The sequence below is a fragment of the Pteropus medius genome, unplaced genomic scaffold (genome assembly GCF_902729225.1).
Source record: "Pteropus medius unplaced genomic scaffold, Ma_sr-lr_union100, whole genome shotgun sequence".
NCBI lineage: Eukaryota > Metazoa > Chordata > Mammalia > Chiroptera > Pteropodidae > Pteropus > Pteropus medius.
The window spans coordinates 739,871-762,347 of record NW_024348529.1 but is presented as its reverse complement, the minus strand read 5'-3'; the positions used below and the strand labels follow the sequence as shown (position 1 = coordinate 762,347).

Sequence of the window (22,477 nt, the reverse complement as noted above, 5' to 3'; positions counted from 1 at the left end):
GCTTTTCTGAGTATTCTCTCATCTAAAAGCTCAAATTAGTGGCTGCTTTGTTAAATTTGCAAAAGCAGTAGTATCCCTTTCATGCTTTAGGGAGACTGCTAGAAACTACAGAATCTTGAACCTAACATTCAAAATCAGATGCCCTTCCTCTCTCTTTGGCTTTAAAGCTGTGATCCATGTTTCATTCTGACTGACTGAAATGTGCAATCGAAAGTTTTATTTTTAGGGGTACCTCAGTTATCGCTTTTAGGACAATTGACCATTAAAACTACGATTTGTTTGAAATGTCAGTTGTGAAGAAAACATAGTAAAGGACATAGTCTCTTTGCAGATATTCATGTCAAAAGTTAAACATTTTCCAACTACAAATGGAATAAATGATGCTTCCAACGACCTTCCTGGGATTCCCTATCTACTCTGTTCATGGGACTATCACAGCAAGATCCCAGACCACTTTACCCTGTGCATGTATCTGGTCATGATGTGCCTTGTGTATTTACATAGCTGTGGGATACCAGTATCGGTTACTGGAACTTATTTACTGTGAGTGAGGGTTGAGGCAATGACTTATGGGGCCTTAATTTACAAATCTCCTATCACCTGCTCCTCCCTTTGCATGCAGCTAACTTTTCCAATATGTACATTTTTACATGAGGTAGATTCTTAGTCATCCTGTCTTGGTTAGACTGCATATTATTTTGACATTCTTGCAACTACAGTGTTAAAGGATGTTTCCATAAGAAAATCGACAAAGAACAAAAATCACATGCTGAGAGGGGTGACATATCTCACATTAATGAAATAATGTGAATAAACAGACAAATAAATATGACCACAATTAAAATGGTATGGTTGTAAAGAATACATTGAACAGTTACATGGTTCTTGATCGCCATAAACAACTAATATATGATATAAGTAACAGTATGTGCTGTGCCTTTAAATGACTGATGGCAGCATACTTTGTTCACAGCATCATCGTCACAGGTGAGGACCGCACTGTGCTTTTTTCTTCAGGTCAGCTCCGACATCTCTAGAGATAGGCATTTTTCTACTCCTATACCCTTAGGGAACCATGCCCCTATATGCGGTCTGTTGCCAAGAGAAACCAAAATCTGTAATGCAGGCCTACCTACACATATAGAAGGATGGAACAGAATTAAGAGCCTAGAAATAAACCCATCTCTCTAAGGTCATTGGATGTTTGACATGGGTGGAAAACATGGACTTGGGTACAGGAGAGTCCTTTGAACAGAGGGTGCTAGCAAAATGACTACCATCTGTAGGGGAATGAGATTCAACCCTGACCTCAAACCATATAAAGGTGAACTTGAAATTTATTCGAGCCTTAAAATTCAAACCTCTAGAAGACAGCAGGTGGATGAATCTTCAAGCCCTTGTATTTAGCAAAGAGTTCTTCGATCTGGCATCAAACACTAATCGATGAAAAAGATAAATGAGATTGCCTCGACATTCATCCTTTTTGGCATTAAAAGAATCTATCCAGGAAGTGACAAGACAACCTACAGAAAGGGAAGAATTTCATGTTATAGATCTAATGGAAGTGTCATTCAACAAAGAACTCTTACAACTCTTAGATAAAAAGACAAACTAAACTTCTAAAATGTACCAGAATAGACTCTTCTCTAGAAAAGAGAAAATTTTCAATAGGCCCAAGAAAGGATGTTAGGTATCATGAGTCATGATGGAAATGCAGATGAAAACTACAACGCCATACTCCCCCTTCACACAACCCAGAATTGCTATAATCCAAAAAGCCCATCATGACGAATGTCATTTACGGAGAAAAAATTACAGCCCTTAAACCGCGTCAAAATGTAAAACACGGTGGCCTATGTGCACAAGTTTTCAACTCCAACCACTCAAAATGTTCTCGTCTGGTTCAATGAATTCACTCCTTGATATATATCTCCCAAAATAGAAAACAGGCATTTAATGCTTTAAAAGTGAATTTCTTCAGCATCATTGTTCAAAGAAGCAAGTATGTATAAACGATTCAGAGGTCCATCTTAATTTGTAGTACAAATGAATAAAGTGATTCTGAATTGTTACAGCAGAATTCTTTAGAATGGTACTTAGAAACAGATTTAATTTCTTAAACGTATTACCTCTTGGCACATACCTTTTGGTGGTGGCAAAAGACACATTTACAAATAGAACCAAATATACTTGCTTCCGTTAAGATAAATTGAATAAATCTATGTCCCATACTTTGTGCTTCATTACTTTATCTTGGAAATGTTGAGATTTTCAGTGAGTATGTATCACTTTATTAACCAAGCAAAAATTTCAAGTTTCGAATTATTAAAAACACAGGAAAAATTATCTATATATGTATATCTATATAAATACCAATATATAGATATAGGCACATAGATATACACACAATGTCAATGCAATAACTTAATGTTTTACCTATAAACCGTTTATTTGTACCTACATTTGTTACAGCTGAGATTTCAAAGTGCATTAATACCTGCCCTACTTTCTTGACACAATTGTAACAGAAAATATGACTTTATTTCTGTGAATCCAGTAATTACATTTCATGATAACAAGTCCATTTAATCAAATCAAGTCTTAAGCCAATCAAATATTAAAAACCAGCAATAACATCCAAAGAAAGAAAATGTCTTACCTGTTTAGAAGTTAATCCAAGTCAAAGGATCCACCGGCCGTCGAAGGTAGGATTTTAGATTCTGATAGTGACTCAAACTGGTGAGCCTCCTCCCTGCTCAATGGAGGAAAGGAAACAACTCCACAAAACAGTGCAAAGAATGCAGCCCTCACAGATTCAAAGGATTGCTCCCAGAAACAAAGATTACAGACCTTCCTGACACAGGCTGTCAGGATGGCGGAGCGCACATGGTGTCTCAGATCCCCTCCGACCACGAACCAGCTCTTTCATGGCTCTGAGTGAGCTTTACCATAATAGCACTTATACAGCATTGAAAGGTAATGAAAGGTGGAGTTGAGGAAGGTCTCTTTTGGGCTGAGGCCCCTCATGGCACCCTCCCCTGAGAGCTGCCAAGGCCAGCCACCGGGTGCACCGGGATCAGTGCACCTTGCAGATGGCTGACACCAAACCAAACTCCTATAACATGGACAAGACAGAAAGAAACCACATCTGGTATAAAGAGAAGAACCCACATCGTCTCCACAGACAACCAATGCACAGAGGATCGTTTCACTCCTGAACCCCAGAGGCCACCTGGAATAGCAGTATCATAGGGAACTATGATTCTGTTCTATCCCTACAGTACCTCCTTATGGCAAAGAACACACAAAAAAACAGATGTAGGGGAGGAAAGGATTTTTTCTGGAAGGAAAAGCTCAATCGAGACAACCCTAAAGCTCCAAAAAGGAAGCACATAATTTTAACTGCCCATCTAAGGTACGATAGATTCACACCACTTATACCTTCTAGCAAACACTGCAGACAAGCAATGGAAACTTTTAAGTCGTGTTAGTCAACCCTAAAAACACTGATACGGGGAATGGAAGGAGGACCGAGATCGGTTACCAGGCTCATGTTAGCAGTTTCGGTGTCTACTACTAATATGATTATAACCAAAGCTTTTTTATCTTTCCTTCACCATCTTTAAGGAGCCAGGATAGAAAACTGTAGTCTGTATTTTTTAATGTGGCCCTTTCCATGTTTTTTGTTTGTTTAGCTCGGTCTGCTCAGGCAGTTGTGGCCTGTGTTTACATTTCTCATCTCCTAAGGCATCTCCTTTTTTATGAAAATGACACAAAAGCCACAGTCACAGAAAACAATGACCACCCATGAAAAGAAAGTTTCAACAAAGGAAGCCGAGAGTGGCTAATTCCAAGTAGCTGGCTTCGCAAATATTTTTTTTTGCAACCATCTTAACATCTTAGTAAATAAGACTGGCAACTCTTCTAAATTCACCCAAACCATGCAGAAATATACTAAAAAGGTTGATGGGATAGATACACTGCTTACCTCTGCCAACACACCTGTGGTCTCTCTCAGCTACAGTACTTTTCAGGAGATAGCCGTATTCCAGCCATTAATTCTCCTAGTGCCTAAGCAGATGGCAGCTTTCTAGTTCTTAAATCCAATCTAAATGCTCCTTCAAGCCCAAGCAGCTTTAAAAAACAAGGGAGGGAGGAGGGATGAAAACAGGCAGGATCTAAACTCTCCAAATTTCTTTATTCACAAATACTGTCTCCATCAATCGGAATCTCTATGAAAGTTGTTGTTAGACTTGGGGAAATGCGGGCTAGAATTAAGATAGAAGCGGTTTCCCATTACCTGTACACCGATGGACCCAAATATCTTCAGTTGCTATATAATATAAAGCAAAAAATAGATAAACCAATTTTAGTGCTTCTAGGCACGCTTACTATCTTACATCACAAATAACAAAAACCGGAGTTTTCCACACCAAAACAATCCTCTCCTAGTTCCTCTGATCAACCTACTATCCACACCCCACACCATTCCTTGCACACAGGGAGCTTCTCATGAACCTTTCCCTCCCATGGCAGTCCCACCACACACCACCTGGGGGAGCCAAAGGGACACTGACTGCCTCACCACAATGGAACCACGAAAAAAGCCTCCTGAAACTTCTCTACTGTGCTTAATAAAAATGCAGAGCAAAGTCTGCCTGCAGAAAGAATACGTGGTTCATGCTGGGTCGCAAGAACGGGAAGAGTCATGCCAGGTCACATGTGTCCATGCTCGGTCACATGAATGTGACTCAAAGGTAGGCGATGAAAAGCATGGAGGGATCGCGTTGGATTTAGCCCAGGAACCGACCACATCCCTCGAGCCTGAGTTCACAGACTGGCAAATTGTCCCAGGACCAGCACTCCCAGAACTCTTGTCCCGCTGATCCTAAAACCTCACCTCATGCCTGACCCCACCCTCTACCCCGCTGCACCTGAACTCCTCCTGAGACCAAACGGCCAGTCAAATCCGCACAAAGAGCTAGCTTCACAAATGTTTTTTTACTGCCAACCGAATTTTACAGGAGACAATGAACTCACACCACTTCTAACTTAGACCTAACAATGCAGACTGGGACTAGGATTTTTATTATACACTCACGTGGAATTTACATAAGCATGAAGATGAGAAGAGCTCAACAGGTAAGTTGTAGTGAGGTAACACGGAAAGCAATGGCACAGAGTAGGAGGGAGGTCAAAGCTGGTTCCTGGGCTCCTACTTGGAGCCTTTCTGTCTATTGCTGAGATCTTTTATTTTTCGCAACTTTTAAGGAGGCGGGAGAAAGGAGAACAGGAATACTGTAGGGAGCCAAAGCTCCCCAAATTTAAAAGAGTGCATGGTTTATCTCAGGAGGCCTGCTTGCATAAAAAAGAAAAGGCTAGTTCTGTTGAATTTCAGGAAGAAGAAGGTTAAGTATAGCCTAAGGGAGTGTCGAAGGGAGTGTCAATTGCACCTGGATCTTCAGGATGTTACTTTTGTGTTGTTTTGAAATGCACAAAGAAACAGACTGTGTTTAAAAGGAGGTTAAGAAATAAACTCGGAGAGGCAGTTGTGAGATCTGCTCTCCCTCCTGCACCCTGTCTGTCTTCTCTTTTTTCTCAGTCCCCGCTCCCCCATTCAGGTACCCGGTTTGACTTGGTCGGCTGGCTTCCGACAGAATACACAGTGGAGACCTGTATTTTTAAAAGTGGCCCTTTTCAAACAGGCAGGAAACTTTCAATAAATAGTGTGAGTTCACTAAGTCCAAGTTCTCACTCTTACTAATGGTTCACACCCATCTAAATGTATTAGAGGAAAATCCCTGACATAACTTCACATTCTCGAAAACCCTGCAGAAATAGACTACAAAGGAAAACAGGATGAACAAGTAAGGATACTGCTTACTTCTGCCAACACTCCTCCATCATTTCCGCTACAGCTGTGTACAGGAGCTAACAGTATCCCAAACATGAATTCTCCTGGTGCCATAACGAGATGGCAGCTTTCTTTCTCAAATCCACTTAACTGAACTTTCAAGCAGAAATCTTTTATCGACAGAGGAGGGAGGAACGGTGTCGAAAGGGGCACAGGATCTAAGAAAGAGCAGGGATTCTCCAAATCTGTTCAGACAGAACTACTCCACCAATTAGCATATCTGTGCAAGATGTTAGATTGTAGCCTCTTCCTGTCTACAGATAAGGTGATAACGCTAAGGTATTTTAGTACTTCTTCCAAATTTTTAAGGACACAAAAAGAGGATTAGGGACATACAAATGAGACCTTGTGTTTTAAAAACTGGCACTTTCAAATTTTTTTCCTTACTTCGGCTCCAAATGCCTCAGGCAGTAGTAGCTTGTATTTTCATTTCTGATAGACTCAGCAGGAAGACCCTAGAAGATGCTGAGACTTTCCTTGTAATTATGATTGGGCTTTGAAAAATCGTCCTCCATTTTTGTCAGATTTCTGATGTTTTTACATCTTTTGAAATCTGTTCCAACATTCTGAAACAGGGATAAGGCAGAAGAACTACATAGATTAGTGATTATTAAACCAGACTGTTTTCAGACCCTGCAAGGTACTGCTACCTTTCGGAAACTGCCTGATCATCCCTATGGCCATACAGGGAGAAACCTACATAACAAAGTAAGATTCATGCAGAGATTAATACAAAGTGTTTGTCCATACTGTTAATGTTTACAGTTACCATTAGAGGAAAACGGGAAAACAAAATTTAAGATGTACCCTACAATCTACTCCATTCTTGACTTGCCTTGCCCAGACTAAGAGATCAAAACTGATTCTCCAAATGTTCTATTAACGATATTTCTTAAAAGTAATGCCTTGTTGGGAAACTTGTTTTTTCCCTTCCACCTTTTTACCCTGATGTTGATATTACCATCGATTATAATACCCAAAAAGGTGAAGAAGTAATTCAAAAGCTTAAGAATAATTCATTTTACTTCTATCCATTTATTCTTATTTATAACAGTATTAATGAAAAAATTGCTATCGTGAGTTTCCAAAAATATTTTCAAAATTAAAAGGTTTTTCCATACAAACAATGGATCATCAACCCAATAACATTAGCAATGACATAAAGCAATAAGGCTTTTTACAGCTTAGCCAAGAAAGACCAGACTTCCTATCCCCATAGTATTTCCTTATCACAGCAGACAATACAAACACACAGGAAAACATAACCGGCTCTGCGAAGAAAGTTTCAGTAAAGAAAACTGGGAGACACTAAGTGCAAGTAGTTTGGCTTCAAAATAGTTTTCGTGCCCATCTACACATATTAGAGAGAAAAAACTCGGCTACCTCTTCTAATTTATCCCAAACCCTGCAGATATCGACCGAAAAGGCTGACAGAGTAAACAAATATACATACTGCTTACCTCTTGGGCCACATGTCCAACATCTCTCAGCCAAAGCAGTTTCCAGGAGTTAGTAGTATCCCAGCCATTAATTCTGGAGTCAAAAAAAAAAAAGGCAACTTTCTAGTTTTCGCAAATTCAACAAAATATACCTTCAAGCCCAACCATCTTTTATCAACAGGGGAGGAGGGGCATGGAAAAAGGCGAGATCTAAAAATGAGCCCGCCAAATCTCCAAATCTCTTTGTTCTGGAAGACGTCTCCACTATTTAGCATATCTACTGAAGGAGCACTTAGCCTGGGAGACAGGCAAACTAGAATTATGGTAGAAGCAATTCCCCATTAGATATAGACACAAACATCTTTAGTTTCTGTATATTATGAAGCAAAAGATAGATAAACAAGTCTTAAGTACTAGTCACCCTCCCTATCTTATACCTCAAGTAAACAATAACATGACCAAGTTTTCCACATCAAACCATTCCTCTCCTGGGTCCTATGAAGTTCAATACCCCACCCAACACCCCACAGCAATGTTGCAGGCAAAGCCTCTCTGCCCCATTTCTCTCACTGCAGTCCCACTGCCCACCACCTGGGGTCTGCAAACGTACACTGACTACCTCCCTGCAAAGGCGCTTCCAGAAGCCTCAAGAAAACTCCAGTGTGTTTATTGAAAAGGCAAAGCAAAGTCTGCCTGCAGAAGGAATACCTGGGTTCATGCTGGGTCACAAGAATGTGACTCAACACTCATGCCTGGCCACATGTGTCCATGCTCGGTCACATAGATGTGACGCACAGTTACACTGGAGTGTACCTAAGATTTAGCCCAGGCTGCACACCAGAGCACTAATGCCTGAGTTCACAATGATTGACAAGAGTGCTGGGTAGGACCCGGGAGACCCACCCTCCCGGGTCCTACCCAGCACTCTTGTCCCCGAGGCCCCAAAACCTCACCTTATGGCTGACCCCAGCCTCTTACCCTGCTGTACCTCAACACCTTCTAGAAGCAAACAGCCAGTCAAATCCATAGAAAACCCTTCAGTATCTAATCACAAGCTGGCTTCACGCATACTTTAAACTGCCACTCTAAACTTACAGGAGACAATGACCTCACACCACTTCTAATTTTCACCTAAGACTGCAGACCGTGACTAAGAATTTTATTATATGTCCACCTGGGATTTACATAAGCATGAAAATGAGAAGAGCTCAGCAGGTAAATTTTATTGAGGCAACCCAGAAAGCAATGGTAGAAAGTGGGAGGCAGGTCAAAGCTGTTTACTGGGCTCCTACTATTGGGGCGCGCGATCAATTCTAAGACCTACGGAACCCATTGAGATGCATTGTAAGCCTTTATTAGCCAGCCGGCGACTGACTCTCTACCATGTAGGGTCAGAGGAGATAAGCCCGGAACTTACAGAGGAAGCAGCTTATAAAGCTTAAGACCATATCCTGCTGGTCTGCTGAACAAGCTAGCGAGCGGATTACAGAAAGCAGATGTTGGCTATAACCGTCTTACACAAAGATAAATGTTTCCGGGGAAACTCTTAGATCAAACAGGGCCTAGCAGGCAGTTTCGTTATCTGCATCCTGGTGGCTGTCAGTGCTTTCCTGGGGGCTGGCGCCTGAAGATATCACTTCCCTGTGACTGATATATTGGAAAGTTTTTCACTCCTATACTTCTTGGTGCCTGTCTATTGCTAAGGTGATTATGCTAAGATCTTTTAGTTATTTTTCACAGCTTTTGAGACAGGGAAAAGAGGAACGGGGATAGAAAATGAGGACCTGTGTTTTTACAATGGGCCTTCATCAAAATGGCAGGAAACTAAGTCCAAGCACTCTTTTCACTAATATTTTTCGTGCCCACCTAAATGTATTAGAGGAAAAAGACTGGCAGCACTTCGACATTCTCCAAAACCCAGCATATACAGAACACAAAGGCCGACAGGATAGACAAAGATACTTTTTACCTCTGCCAACACTCCAACATCATCGCTCTGCTACAGCTGTTTCCAGGAGCTAGCAGCATCCCAACCGTGAACTCCCCTGGTGCCATAACAAGATGGCAGCTTTCTAGTTTTCTCAATTCACTTAATGGAATCTTAAAAATCCTATCTTACAAATCCACTTAACAGAAAATCTCAGCGCAGGCATCTTTTACCACAAAGAAATGGGGAAGGGGTGAGGAAAGGGGCAAGATCTACTAAAGAGCTGGAATCTCCAAATCTCTCTCTTCGGCCAAAACTTCTCCACCAATTATCATCTCTATAAAAGCTGTTAGCTTGGAGCTCCTTCCACTCTACTTATAAGGTGATTACGCAAATTTTTTTTAGTACTTCTTCCACATTTTTAAGAGGGACAGGGAAAGACAATTAGGGATAGACAAAGGAGACTTGCCATTTTTAAAAGTGACCCTCTCAATTACTTTTCCTTAGTTTGACTCAAACTGCCTCAGGCAGTACTGGCCTGTGCTTGCATTTCTAACAGACTCAGCAGGAAGCCCCTGGAAGATGCTGACACTGTCCTTGTAGTTCTGATCTGACTTTACAAAATCAGCTTCCATTTTTGTCAGATTTCTGATCACCTTTTACATCCTTTAAAATCTCTTCCAACATCTAATAAGGGATAAGGCAGGAGAACTAGACAAATTGGTAAATATTAAACAAGGCTGTTTCCAAAATCCGCAAGGTACTGCTACCTTTCGGGAACCTGGCAGATCACCCCTAAGACCAGACAAGGAGAAACCTACAGAACAAAAGAAATTTCCTGCAGAGATTACTAACAACTCTTGGTCCATACTGTTAATGTTTACTCTTACCGTAAGAGGAAACCAGGAAAACAAAAAATTTAAGATGCACCCTACACAATGTAACCCCAACGATTTATTCCATTTTTTACTTACTCAGCCCAGAACAAGTATATTTTGAAGTATTAATTCAAAAGCTTAATACTTCATTTTGCTTCTATCCATTCATTTTTAAAATGTGGTATTTCTACCAAGATTAATGAAGCAATTGCGATCATGAGTTTCCATAAATATTTTCCAAATTAAAAGATTTTCTAATAAAGAATAACTTTAGCAAAGACAAAAACAATTAAGGCTTTTTACAGCTTAGCTAAAGAAGCCAAGGCTTCCTATCCCCATGGTATTTCCTTCTTATAACAGCACGAAAGACTAAAGCACAGAAAACCATAACCACTGCGAGGAAAGTTTCAATATAGAAAACTGGTAGTCACCTAGTGCAAATAGCTTGCCTCCACGAATAGTTTTCATGCACATCTAAATGTATTGGAGGGGAAAAAGTCAGCCAGCTCTTCTAAATTCTCCCAGACCGTGCAGAAATCGAGCAAAAAGGCTGACAGGGTAAACAAATATACTGCTTACCTCTGCCGACACACGTCCCAGATAGCTCAGCTACAGTAGTTTCCAGGAGATAATATCCCAGCAATTAATTTTCCTGGCACCGCAACAAAATGGCGACTTTCTAGTTTTCTCACGTTCAACTGCAGTACACCTTCAAGCCTAAGCATCTTTTATCAGCGAGGGAGGAGGGGCATGGAAAAAGGCAGGATCTGAAAAAGAGCCCGCCAAATCTCCAAATCTCTTTGTTCTGGAACACTTTCCAATATTTAGCATATCTATTGCAGGAGCACTTAGCCTGGGAGACAGGCAAACTGGAATTATAGTAGAAGCAATTCCCCATTACATGTAGACAAAAGAACAGGAACATCTTTAGTTTCTCTATAATGTGAAGCAAAAAAATAGATTGACTAATCTTTAGTGCTAGTCACCCTCACTATCTTATCCCTCAAGTTATAAATCACATAACCAAAAGTTTTCCACACAAAGCCATTACTCTGCTGGGTGCTGTGAAGTTCAACCCTCTACCCAACACCCCACAGCAATGCTTGCACGCAAACCTTCTCCTCGCCATTTCCTCCCATGGAAGTCCCACCACCCACCACCTGGGGGCTGCAAAGGGACACTGACTACCTCCCCACAATGGCACTTCCAAAACTCTGGAAAACCTTCTCCAACGTGTTTAATGAAAAAAAGCAAAGTCTGCCTGCAGAAGCCACACCTGGGTTTGAGACAAGATATCACTTTTAAAATTCTTAATCTTTTAGCAGGAAATGAAGTAGGACATCTCTTGCAGAGTTCATCTTTTTAGTAAACCTAGTTAGGATTTCTTCTCTTCTTTCTCTGGAAAAAAAGGCCCTCTCCCTCAAATCCTGGTAACTGCCCTGGCTACTCAGATCCTCTGACTATTGATAAGGATCATCAGACCATTGTTAAGAAGAAATGGTGTTAAGCCAGGCAGGGCCCTTAAGAGTCTGATAGGGGAGGGGACTTTAAGCCAAAAGTCTTTCTTTTTACTCTTTAAGAATTGTATTAACTGAGCCTGTTTCCCTTTACTCACTTAATACGCAAATCAATAATAGAAATTAATAGATGTATGATTTAAATAATAAGTTTGTATCTTGTTTTCCTTGTCTAGGGATTGAGGTGGCACTTCAGCAAGAAAACCAAGACCCCACCCTGACTGAGGCAGAAAGGGAAAGAGCTCCATGAAACCCCTGTAGTCAGAGACTATGGCCATTCTAAACAGGAAGCAGATACAGAAGAAGAGACCTCCCCTTCCTCAACATCCTGTGCTCCCTGGAAAATTACCGCTTGGCTATCGCCCATAGGAACACAGGCTATCACCCATGGGAACATAACATTCTAACAATGAGCTTTCTGCTTCTGTACCCCTGCTTGCACACCTGACCTGTGGGTTGGCAGGTAGTGAATAGGAGAAAAATAGACCTTTGTGTTTAACACAGAATGAGGAATGGGATTTAGGGCTTAAAAACACTGTACCTCTACATTTCGGGGCTGCTTAATTTGGGGTCTGCGTACCTCTGGCAGACCCAGCTGGTTGAATAAAGAGCCTGTTTCCTATAACTCACTGATTTTTGGTGGTCCGTGTGTCTTTCGGGGGCTGGCGGCTACAACAATCCATACTAATAAGGTGGTTCGTGGCTCTTAGAAAAGAAGTAGGCAGGACAGTTAGGGGGTGTCAGGTCTGCCTGCAAAGATAGGGAGGTCATCCTATCCTAGACGGAGTCCACCCTAATCCGCCCACAATTAAGCAAGCCAGAAGGCACTTTTTTTTTTCACTCACACAAAGAAACCAGTAGGCAGAGAATTAGGTACCAGTTTAAGCCAGTGACTGGCACATGGGCAATGCAGACCCCAACGACCTTCACTCACCTGGGTCTCATTAGACCATCATTATAATATGCTGCCTATGCCTGGAAGTTCATTCATATTATAACAGACTGAATGCTGGGAACAAACACGTTCAGAAGGCAAAATGATGACTCACTGGGTGCTGTCAATCTTCCTTGTCAATCAAGGAAGCCCAGTCTAAGTAACCAAACATAGCAAAAAGGGATAAAAACCCTGAAGTCTTGGCTACTTGGCTACCACGCTTCTCTTGCTCAGGCCTGCTTCCACTTCTGGAAGTGTACTTTCCTTCCTAAGAAAAACTTTTCTAATGTATTTCGGTGTCTTACTCAATTCTTTGTTCAAGACATCAAGAACCTGGACAACGTGCCGGGAGAGGACCCCATTCTCCAGTAATAATAACACAAAAGAAGGAAAAAAATACCATCTCTGGGCGGTGAGTTAAAAAGAGAGAGAGAGAGAGAGAGAGAGAGAGATCTTGAGACTTAAAGTAAGATGTTAGCTTCACAAATATTTTTTGACAACAATCTGAATGCATGAACAGACTGGCAGCACTTCTAAATTCTCCCATACCCTGCAGAAATAGATCAAAGACTGACAGGGAAAAATAAAAATACTGCTTTCCTCTGCCGACAGACGTCCGTGACCTCTCGGCTGCAGCAGTTCACAGGAGCTAGTGGGATCGCAACCGTTAACCCACCTGGTGACAGAAGAAAAGTGCTTGTTGGTTTTCTCAAATTCAACTTCACCTGGCGTTCGAGTCTAAACATCTTTGATCGGGGGTAGGGAAAGAGGTGGAATCCAGATAAGAGCGGGAACTATTCAAATCTCGGTGTTTGCTCCACCCAGAAATAGGCACCGATTTTACAGCAATTAGCATGCCCGTGACGGCTGTCAGCGAGGGGGAAAGGCAAGGGGAAATTAGGATAGAGGCAACTCCCCTATAATATGTGCAAGACTCAGAATACCTTAGTTCTTCTAGAATATGAAACAAGAAATAGATAGAAAAACAAGAAAGTTTTTCTTAGGAAGGAAAGTACACTTCCAGAAGTGGAAGCAGGCCTGAGCAAGAGAAGCGTGGTAGCCAAGTAGCCATCCCCCATCCCCCAGGCACCCCGTCTTCCCCTAACACACATGCTAGAACTGGGTTAGAGAAATCGCCTCCAGGTCTCTATTGGTCCCTATGCAAGTGGGAGGGAAAAAAGGTTCTATGGAAATTAACTTCACAAGGTGATCAGATCACAGATTCCTACCTGGACAGGCCCTAGTCGATAGTCACAATGCCACACCAACCCTTTCTTTAGTAAAACGTTTAAGAAAGTCCTGACCATTGGTGTTCTCCAACTACGTAAACAGAGCTTTCAAATAACAGTAAAACCCCTTGAAGGGGTTATTCACCCTCGAAGAACACACAATCTGGTGAGCTATTCTGTATCCATCCTGCCTTGCTTTTCACCACATACGTGTAATCTTTCTTATGTGCTTTCCATAATCGCAACTGCCTAAAAGGAGTAGCAAAATCGATTCCCTATAGGATCTGAGATATTGCTCCGTGGCACATGTCATCAGTTTTGCTCAAATAAACTCTCATATGTGTTCTCTACAGGTTTAGAAAGTTTTTACATCTACACCAGTTACCCACATGGATGAAGACGATGGAGACTTTCACCTCTAGGTCTCTCCTCACGGGTCCCCCAAGGACCTGTTGGGCCCTTCACACACCGGGCTAAACGGGGATGGAGACCTCACCAACTCTCTACTATCTCATTTTCTGGGCACCCTCTTTAATCCTCAAATGCTGGCTGCATCTGGGATGGAGGAGAAATCCTCTCCGGGTCTGTCCTTACCCATATGCTGACGTAACTACCCTTCAAGCTGCCTGGAGCAAAAACTGAGACATCTCTCTTATGAGGGTGTATCCCCTAGCTCCCAACCTCAGGAGCCCCTGTGCCCCTCATATAACACATGACATGTAAACATTGAGAAAAAAAAATTGCCTAATAAGAAGGGTTCCTGGTGCTTATCTGGGCTCAAATTTTAAAAAAGAGCCTAGCAGCCATTTCTACCAAGGGGTACTTCATGTAAACCACACTTCAGGGAGAAGCTTTCACTGACCTGCCTGTCTCCAGGACTGAAGCTGAAATTGTCTTGCGAGAGCGGAACAAAGCATCTGACGACATCGGAGCATCTCTCGTTTAGAGGAGAGAGGGAATAGGCCCCAGAGTCACCTCGCTTTAGGCCCTCCTTACAGCCATGCTTTCCCACAGCCATGATGCTTCATGACTGACCTGAAGCTCTACTGAGCCGCTCCACAGCCTTGCTGTTCTCATAGCTGTGCTTTATCACGATTCAGCTATTTATACTCAATAAAGTATCTACCCCCTTCACTGCACCGTGTTGTTGACTAACGGGAACCAATGACCATTAACTGAAAAATACCAGATTCTGGCCGGAGCCAGAATCGGGACCCCAGATACAGATCCTGGAAACTGGACACAAAAATGGACCCCACATTCAAAGACAGACCCCATACCACAAGACCTAGACCCTGCAGCAGACCACAGAACCTGGATCCAAAGCTATGCCCCAATCAAAACCCAGGTACAATGCCCAGGATGCAGGACACCAGATGCCAGAGGCTTGACGCTGGACCACAGACCCAGGATCCCAGATTCCAGACACGAGACTCTGGAGCCAGAGCTGGACCTGGACACTGCGGCCAGACCCACCGGACCCCGAGCCTCCAACATAGATGCACAGCTGGACTATGGACTAAACCTCAGAACCTGGAGATGGTCCCCAGAGCCATAACCAGGGGTTTAGAGGCAGACCCCCCGAGGATCAGACCTGGACACAGGACCCCGGTTGCCAGCTGCTAGATTCTGGAGGTGAACTTTGGACCTGAGACACTGTAAATAGACCCTGGACCCATAACTGCACCCCAGAGCCAAACTGATCGCAGTCCAGGGACCACAGACCCAAAACTCCAACTCTGATTCTAACCTCTAACACCCTATCTCAGACCCTAGACCTTTAACCCCCTGAACCCCTAAATGTCTAACATACCTCAACATAAAACATCACTGTACGAAATGTTGTGAGGTTAAATCAAGCACCAACTGCTGTGACTCTCCTTTCTCTTTGTTTCAACCTTATCTGATTTGGAATGTGATTCTAATCTAATTGGAATCTTCCTCGTCATTGGCATTGTAATTTGAGGTTTTCGATTCCCTAGGGGCTGCGGCCGTCTCATAGGACCCCAGCCGTAACTGCCGTTTAGCCCACATTTTATGTTTTGGAGCTTCCAACCTAACAGGGACTAAGCAGGTATTTTAGGACATAAAATTTCAGATTGTCGTTAAGAATTGGAGATGTGCTGACATGATAAGAATCCTTACCTTCCGCTGGCCTGTGTCAGATGCCCGAGCATCGCTTCATCTGCAGCGGCATCACAGGAAAGTGAGGTGTCCCAGCGATGAGTTTATCTTGCTCACGGTGCCAACTGCAGAGGAGAAATACACTTTCCTTCACCCTCAAGGCTCTCCTGTCTGGTCAAATAATCAAATAGATGTGAGAAAGATGAGCCCAAAAAAATAATGCGATTTAATACATTCATATGTATGAGAACCCCACCCACGTGAGAGTCAGAGACTCCACATGCAAGAGAGATAGAGGAATACAATGACAACTTGGGTATATAAGACATCTTGAGCTAGGGATATGGTAAGGTGCCTGGGGGGTTTCAAAGGGTTGTTGCAGGATGATAAGAACAGACATTTAGTACACATTACTTTGCCCAGCCCTATAGGAGGGTCAGATGGAGATGATGGCTGAGGATCTCCTATTATATGGGCAAGGCCCTCCGTTCAATTAGTTCTGGATAGTTAAAGGATGGGGCAGTAGTTTCTCTTCAGCCAGAAGATGAACTTTCCCTTAGCTGGAAACAATCTGAACATCTCTGGGTGACCTGTTCTGAACTCCCACGCCTTCATTTTAAAATGACTGCCACAAGAAGGATTAGATTATCTAAAAGGAGAGTTGGAGCCAAACTACTTCTGGCAGGTGAAATAAATTAAGTTTACCTGTGAACATAGCTAATGTTTCCTCTTAGTTTTTGTGAAAAGGCATTTACGATTTGTATTTGTCCTTGGCGAGGGAGCCTTGGTGCCACAGAAGCAGTTTGTGCTTTCAAAAACAGTCTAGACCTTCATTTTCTTCTTTAGTATATTATTATAAAATGATATTAAGTTATTCACTTAACCGAAGCGACAAAGCAAAACTTTGGTTCTTAGGATTGAGGAAATTATCTCAAGTCATCGAGCACTTGATTAAGACGAAAAACTATTTTAAGAAAGCAGTCTTTGATTTCTAGGCAGAAAACTTTTCATAATATCTTATCTGGAGCAGAAGGATGCGGGAAAACTTTGTCCTTCTAAAGAAAGAATAACTCAACTCTGCTTCTACAAAAGTTTTCTTTTGATATTTACATTTTTCCTTGGTGAAATTTATTCCAATCTCATTCAACTTAACTGTCTATAACATTTCCTCTCCCAAGATGTCACCTCACAAACCCCCTACAATACTTCTTTTCACAGATTTTTTTTACGGTTTTCCTCGTTCCCATTCTGCAAGAACCAGCCTTACATTAGGACAAAGTTAATCTCCTTTCCCTCTAAAGGTTTAAGGAAGAGCGCGAAACCTCCAAATCTCTTTGTTCACACAGGACTCAACTCGATTAGCATATCTAGGGGAGGAGCTGTTAGCCTGGGGGAAAGGCAGGCTAGAATTAAGGTAGAAGCAATTCCCATTGCATTTAGACCAATACACTCTAATATCTTTAATTCCTCTGTACTATGAAGTACAAAAAATAGACACACTTACATTCAGTACTCTTTATCCTCACTACCTGACACCACGAAATTAAAATAAACAAAGAAGAATTTTCCACACCGAGCTGGTTCCTCTCCCGAGTCCTCTAAAGACTGACACCCCGTATCGTCACCCCTCAGCACTCCTGGGACATAAAGCTTCTCCTCACCTTTTCTCGCCGTGTCTGTCCAAGGAGCAGCTCCGAGGGTCTGCAGAAGTACAGGAACTGCCTCAGCACAGTGGAGCCGCCAGAAGCCTCCAGAAGCTTTGTGGGATTCCTGAAAAGGTGAAGCCGTGTCTGCGTGCACGAGAAGCCACCTGCTCTACGTGGGTTTACGCTGGGTCAAGCAGAAACGTGAGGGTTCCGTGAAGGTCTCTTGATCTGAGTGACCCACCATAAATGCACACAGCTGGAAGACCAGACACTAGTGCAGGCTGGCCCTGCGCTAAATGAGTCCGCACTGATTGGCAGATCCACCCAGGACCCGTCCCTTGGCTCCTCCCCATTGTCTCTCAGTACCTCAATGCACCCCAGGCCCTCACCTCACACTGGCGGACTGATCCAAACCACTGCCTGGTTTAGCCTAAGCGCTTTTGATCGGATATTTGAAGGTGTGCTGTGCATTTCCCTGCAGGTCCACCTCATCCTTTCTCCTCATTGACCTCTGCTTCCACCCACACGCCCTGGAGCTCAACCCCATTTTTTCTCCTCTGTAGTCATCACTATAAATCACAACAAAAACCCAAACCATAATGCTAAACTAACGTAGGGAAGTGACAAGAGAATTAAAATGTTAAATCGAGCTACATTCAGAGACTACATTCAGAGACTCATCAGCTCTGTGGTCAGGCCATGAAGGTACCTGCAGAGCAAAGGAAGATTTCTGCTGGAATTGCTAACAACCCATTTTCCACACCTGTAAAGGGGAAACAGGAAAAACAGAGCCTTTAAGTGTCTGCCCTACACAAAATAAAATCATTCATTCCCTGTGTCTAAAACCATAGACAACCTGTGGATTAATGGCTGGGAACTGACCACAGGCTTTTCACGCTACATACTCTTATCCTTTCTCAATGTTTGTCCATGGCAAAGGAAATGGGTAAACAAAGTATTTAAAATGTAACTCACAGGAACAAAAGAATGAAATATAAACTGGACTTCCCCACAATACACGGGGCTTTTTCCTTGTCTTGGCTTTTTGTCTTCGCTATTTCTAGTCTTTGCTTTTCCCCTTTCTACAATAAACTTTGCTTTTGACTCTCACTATGGCGGGCATGTTGAATTCTTTCTACACTTTCCACCAAAGAACCTACTCTTCTCTCTGGGGAGGGGTTGTCTCTCTGCACTCGGGGAAATTTGTCCTGTCCTGCTTCAAACTATAACCATAACGCATGACTCATAAATGATAACCGTAAACCATAACCGACATAAACATAACCAGAAACCCTAAACGTAATCCATAATCTATCTTCAAAAACAGTAAACTACACATAACCATAAACAGTAACCATAAACCATAACCAAATTATAATCCATAACCTGAACCCCTAACTCAGCCCCAAAGTTCATCCCAGCCCCAACCCTTATCTTAGCCCTCTAAATCATAAACATTTTAGATATAGAACTTCCTACAGAATCAAAAAAAAAAAAAAGGCATTAGAGCAAGTAAACGATTTTGGCAGAGTTACGGGACTAAATATCAATAAACAATCTGTTTTACTCGTATGAGAGCAAGGAATAATCCTGAGAAGAATTTAAGTAAATAATCACATTTTAAATCATTTCAATGTTAATAAATGTTTTGAAATGGATTTAGTCAAACTGCCGGATTTGTACACTGAAAATCGAAACATCTCATGGTGATGGAAAGAATTAACACTATTTAGATGGCAATAGTACATAGCTGATGCACAGATTTGATGTGATTCCTATGAAAATTCACAGAAGTCTTTGGGGAAAATGTACAGGCTGATCCACTTATATAAAATTTCAAGGGATGCCAAAGAGCTGCAATAGTCTTCAAAAAGAATATCCAAGTTAGAGGCATGTACTTCCCAATTTTAATTCTTAATAGAAAGCGACAGTGATTAAAACATTGTGATACTGGCATAAAGAGATACAGATAGATCAATGAAACTGAATGAAAAGCCCAGAAATAAACCCATCCATCGACAGACCATTGATTTTTGATAAAATGGCTAAAAATGGGTCTTTTCAAAAATGGAGCCAGGTGAGTGGTCATCCACATGAAGAGAAATGAAATGGGATCCTAACCTCATGTCGCATGCAAAAATTAATTCAAAGTAAATAAACGGCTTAAATAGACGAAGTAAAATAATAAACTCTCAAAGAAAACAGAGATAAATTTTCATGACCTCGAATTTACCAATGGTTTCTTAGAACGGACACCAAACGGAAACAACTAAAGAAGAAATAATTAAATTCAATTTGCTCAAAATGAAAAACCTTATGTGCATCAAAAGAAGCTACTCAGAAAGTGAAAAGACAGGCTACAGAATGGAAGAAAATAGTTACACATTATATCTCTGATAAGAGTCTGTTATCCAGAAGAAAGAACTTTTAAAAGTTATTGACAAAAAGACAAACGGGACAATTTTAAAATGCACAAGGGATTTGATTACTCCCTTCTCCAGAGAAGACCTACGATTTGACCAACAGACACACGAAAAGATGTTAAACATGCTCAGTCGTGATGGAAATGCCAATTAAAACTACAATGTGATACAGCTTCACTCACACTACAATGGTTGTAATTGAGAATGCCAAAAATAACAAACACTGGCAATGATATAGAAAAATTGGAATCCTTAGATATTGCTCCTGAGGGTGTAAAACTATGATTGACCATCACTTAATTTAAATAACAAAACCTTGAAAGTTTCAGCTCACCAAAGATACCTAGAAAACTTAACAATGCACATGTACAAATAATTGTTGCTAAATAGTTGACCTAAAAATCATTATTAGTATCTATTTTATTTATTAGATAAAGCTATGAGATTGCAAATCCAATTGTTATCTTGATTTTTCTTGATACTTTCTATATCAAGCTATTTTCTTTATATACTTTGTAACACAGCTAAATTAAACTTATTTTTTATACCCAGCTAAAACATATATAGTTTATATTAATAACCTTCAAAAACATGTCTATGCAATCCAACCAAACTTAAGCCAGCTTTAACATCAAATATCGTCTCTGATCACATGATCCTGAAATGCATTTGAGTTTGTTTCTATTTTCTCTCTTAATTTACATCAGCATTGAATTCCTTTAAGCCAATCAAATATTACAAACTAGTAATAGCAGTCGGAGACAAAAACATCCTGCCACACGTTATACAGACAAACGCAAAAGTTTCACAAATAGAGATCAAAACATAGACAGAATTACTAGTGATCGCAGAGAACACCCTGATGTCTTACCAGTGAAATGGCCGCTTGTCATGAGAGTTCTATAAAACGTTTTCCGATGGAGAGTTTCTCCAATTCAAAGAATCCACAGTCTGACCATTAATGGTAAGATTTTAATAGCGACTCAAAGCAATAAGCCTTTTGACAGCTTAACTAAAGAAGCCAAAGGCTTTCTATTTTTATGACAAATGACAAAAAAAAGACACCGAAAAAAGTGACCATCTCTAGAAAAAAAACTTCAATAAACAAAATGAGGAGTCGCTAAGTCTGGGTGAGGGGCTGAACAGGTAGTGCAGGGACATTGCCTCCCCCTCCAGGATATGACTCTGGAAAATTTTCCTTTCTTCAGACCTCCCCGTTTTAGCCCTAGCTGAGGTGATAAGCCTAAACCGGTCTTTTCCAGACTAGATGCCATCTTTGGCCAAAGCAAAATTTTCGGCTACTTCTAATATCATTATAATCTCATCCGCATTGCACATACTTCAGCTCCCATTGTGCACCTGACACTAACACAATTCCAGAAACATCCTATGAAAAAGAAAAGGCAGAAAACAAAGTTCCCCATCTACTGGGAGGAGACAACAAGGCCAAGTGGCATCCTCCAGGGAGAACAAAAAGTTCATAACCAGCCATCTTGGCGGGACTTTGTCCCTCTCCCTCTCTCTCCTCACCCTTTCCTCCCTTTTCCTCTCTCAAGGTGAAGCCTGCACTCCACCTCCTCAAGTGAGTACTTTAACATGAATAAAACTTGTGCTTTCCCGCTTGCTGTTCATCTTGCCTTTGGATTCTTTCTTGTGGAATTAAGCAAGAATCTGCTCATTGGACACACAAGAACTCCAACTGTTCATCTCACCCTGGAATTCTTTCTCGCAGAATAAGACGAGAACCTTTCCACGGACACAGGTTATAGCTTCACAAATATTTTTTCATAACAATCTAAGTATAGATGAGAGGAAAAGGACTCGCAGCGATTCTAAATTCTACCAAAGATCACAGAAATAGATACAGAAGGCTGACAGGGTAAACGAAAATAACGTTTATTTCTCCCAGTGGAAGACCATGATCTCTCAGCTGCAGAAGTTTCCAGGAGCTAGCGGTAACCCAGCCATTACTTTTCCTGCCACCATAAAAAGATGGAAGTTTTGTAGTGTTCTGAAATCCATCTTAAGTGCTCAGAAAGAGGCAGAACCTGGGACCTAAGGAAGACTACGAAATCATCAAACCTCTTCCTTCACGCAGAACTACTCCAGACAATTGGCATAGAAGGAGCTGTTAGCCTGGGGAAGATGCAGGCTGGAATTAAGGTAGAAGGAATTCCCTCTGTTATATGTAGACTAATAGACCATAGAGCTTTAGTTCCTCTATAACATGAAGCCAAAAAACAGATACATGCATGTTCATTACTCCTCACCCTCACTATGCTACACCACAGAATTAAAAAAAAAAAGAATTTTCCTCACCGAGCCGTGTCCTCTGCTTTGTCATCTGAAGACAGACAGCACCTCTCCCCACACTTGGCACTCACTCCTGTCCAGATTTGGGACCTTTGGATTTGGGACACTTCTCCTCACTTTCTCTGTTCACCTG

At 41.7% G+C, this 22,477-nt stretch overlaps 1 long non-coding RNA gene across 2 annotated transcripts; it reads right to left on the bottom strand.

Annotated features, from left to right (window-relative positions):
* Positions 1–2,471: 2,471 nt before the first annotated feature.
* LOC120616407 (uncharacterized) lies at positions 2,472–21,407 on the bottom strand. Of its 2 annotated transcripts, XR_005656596.1 has the most exons (4): positions 21,396–21,407; positions 15,984–16,087; positions 7,375–7,447; positions 2,472–2,752 (listed from the first exon to the last, which is right to left on the bottom strand). It is a non-coding gene; the product is annotated as an uncharacterized LOC120616407 (long non-coding RNA). The 2 variants fall into 2 exon arrangements; XR_005656597.1 differs by lacking the exons at positions 15,984–16,087; positions 21,396–21,407 and adding an exon at positions 10,738–10,789.
* Between the last annotated feature and the right edge of the window lie 1,070 nt (positions 21,408–22,477).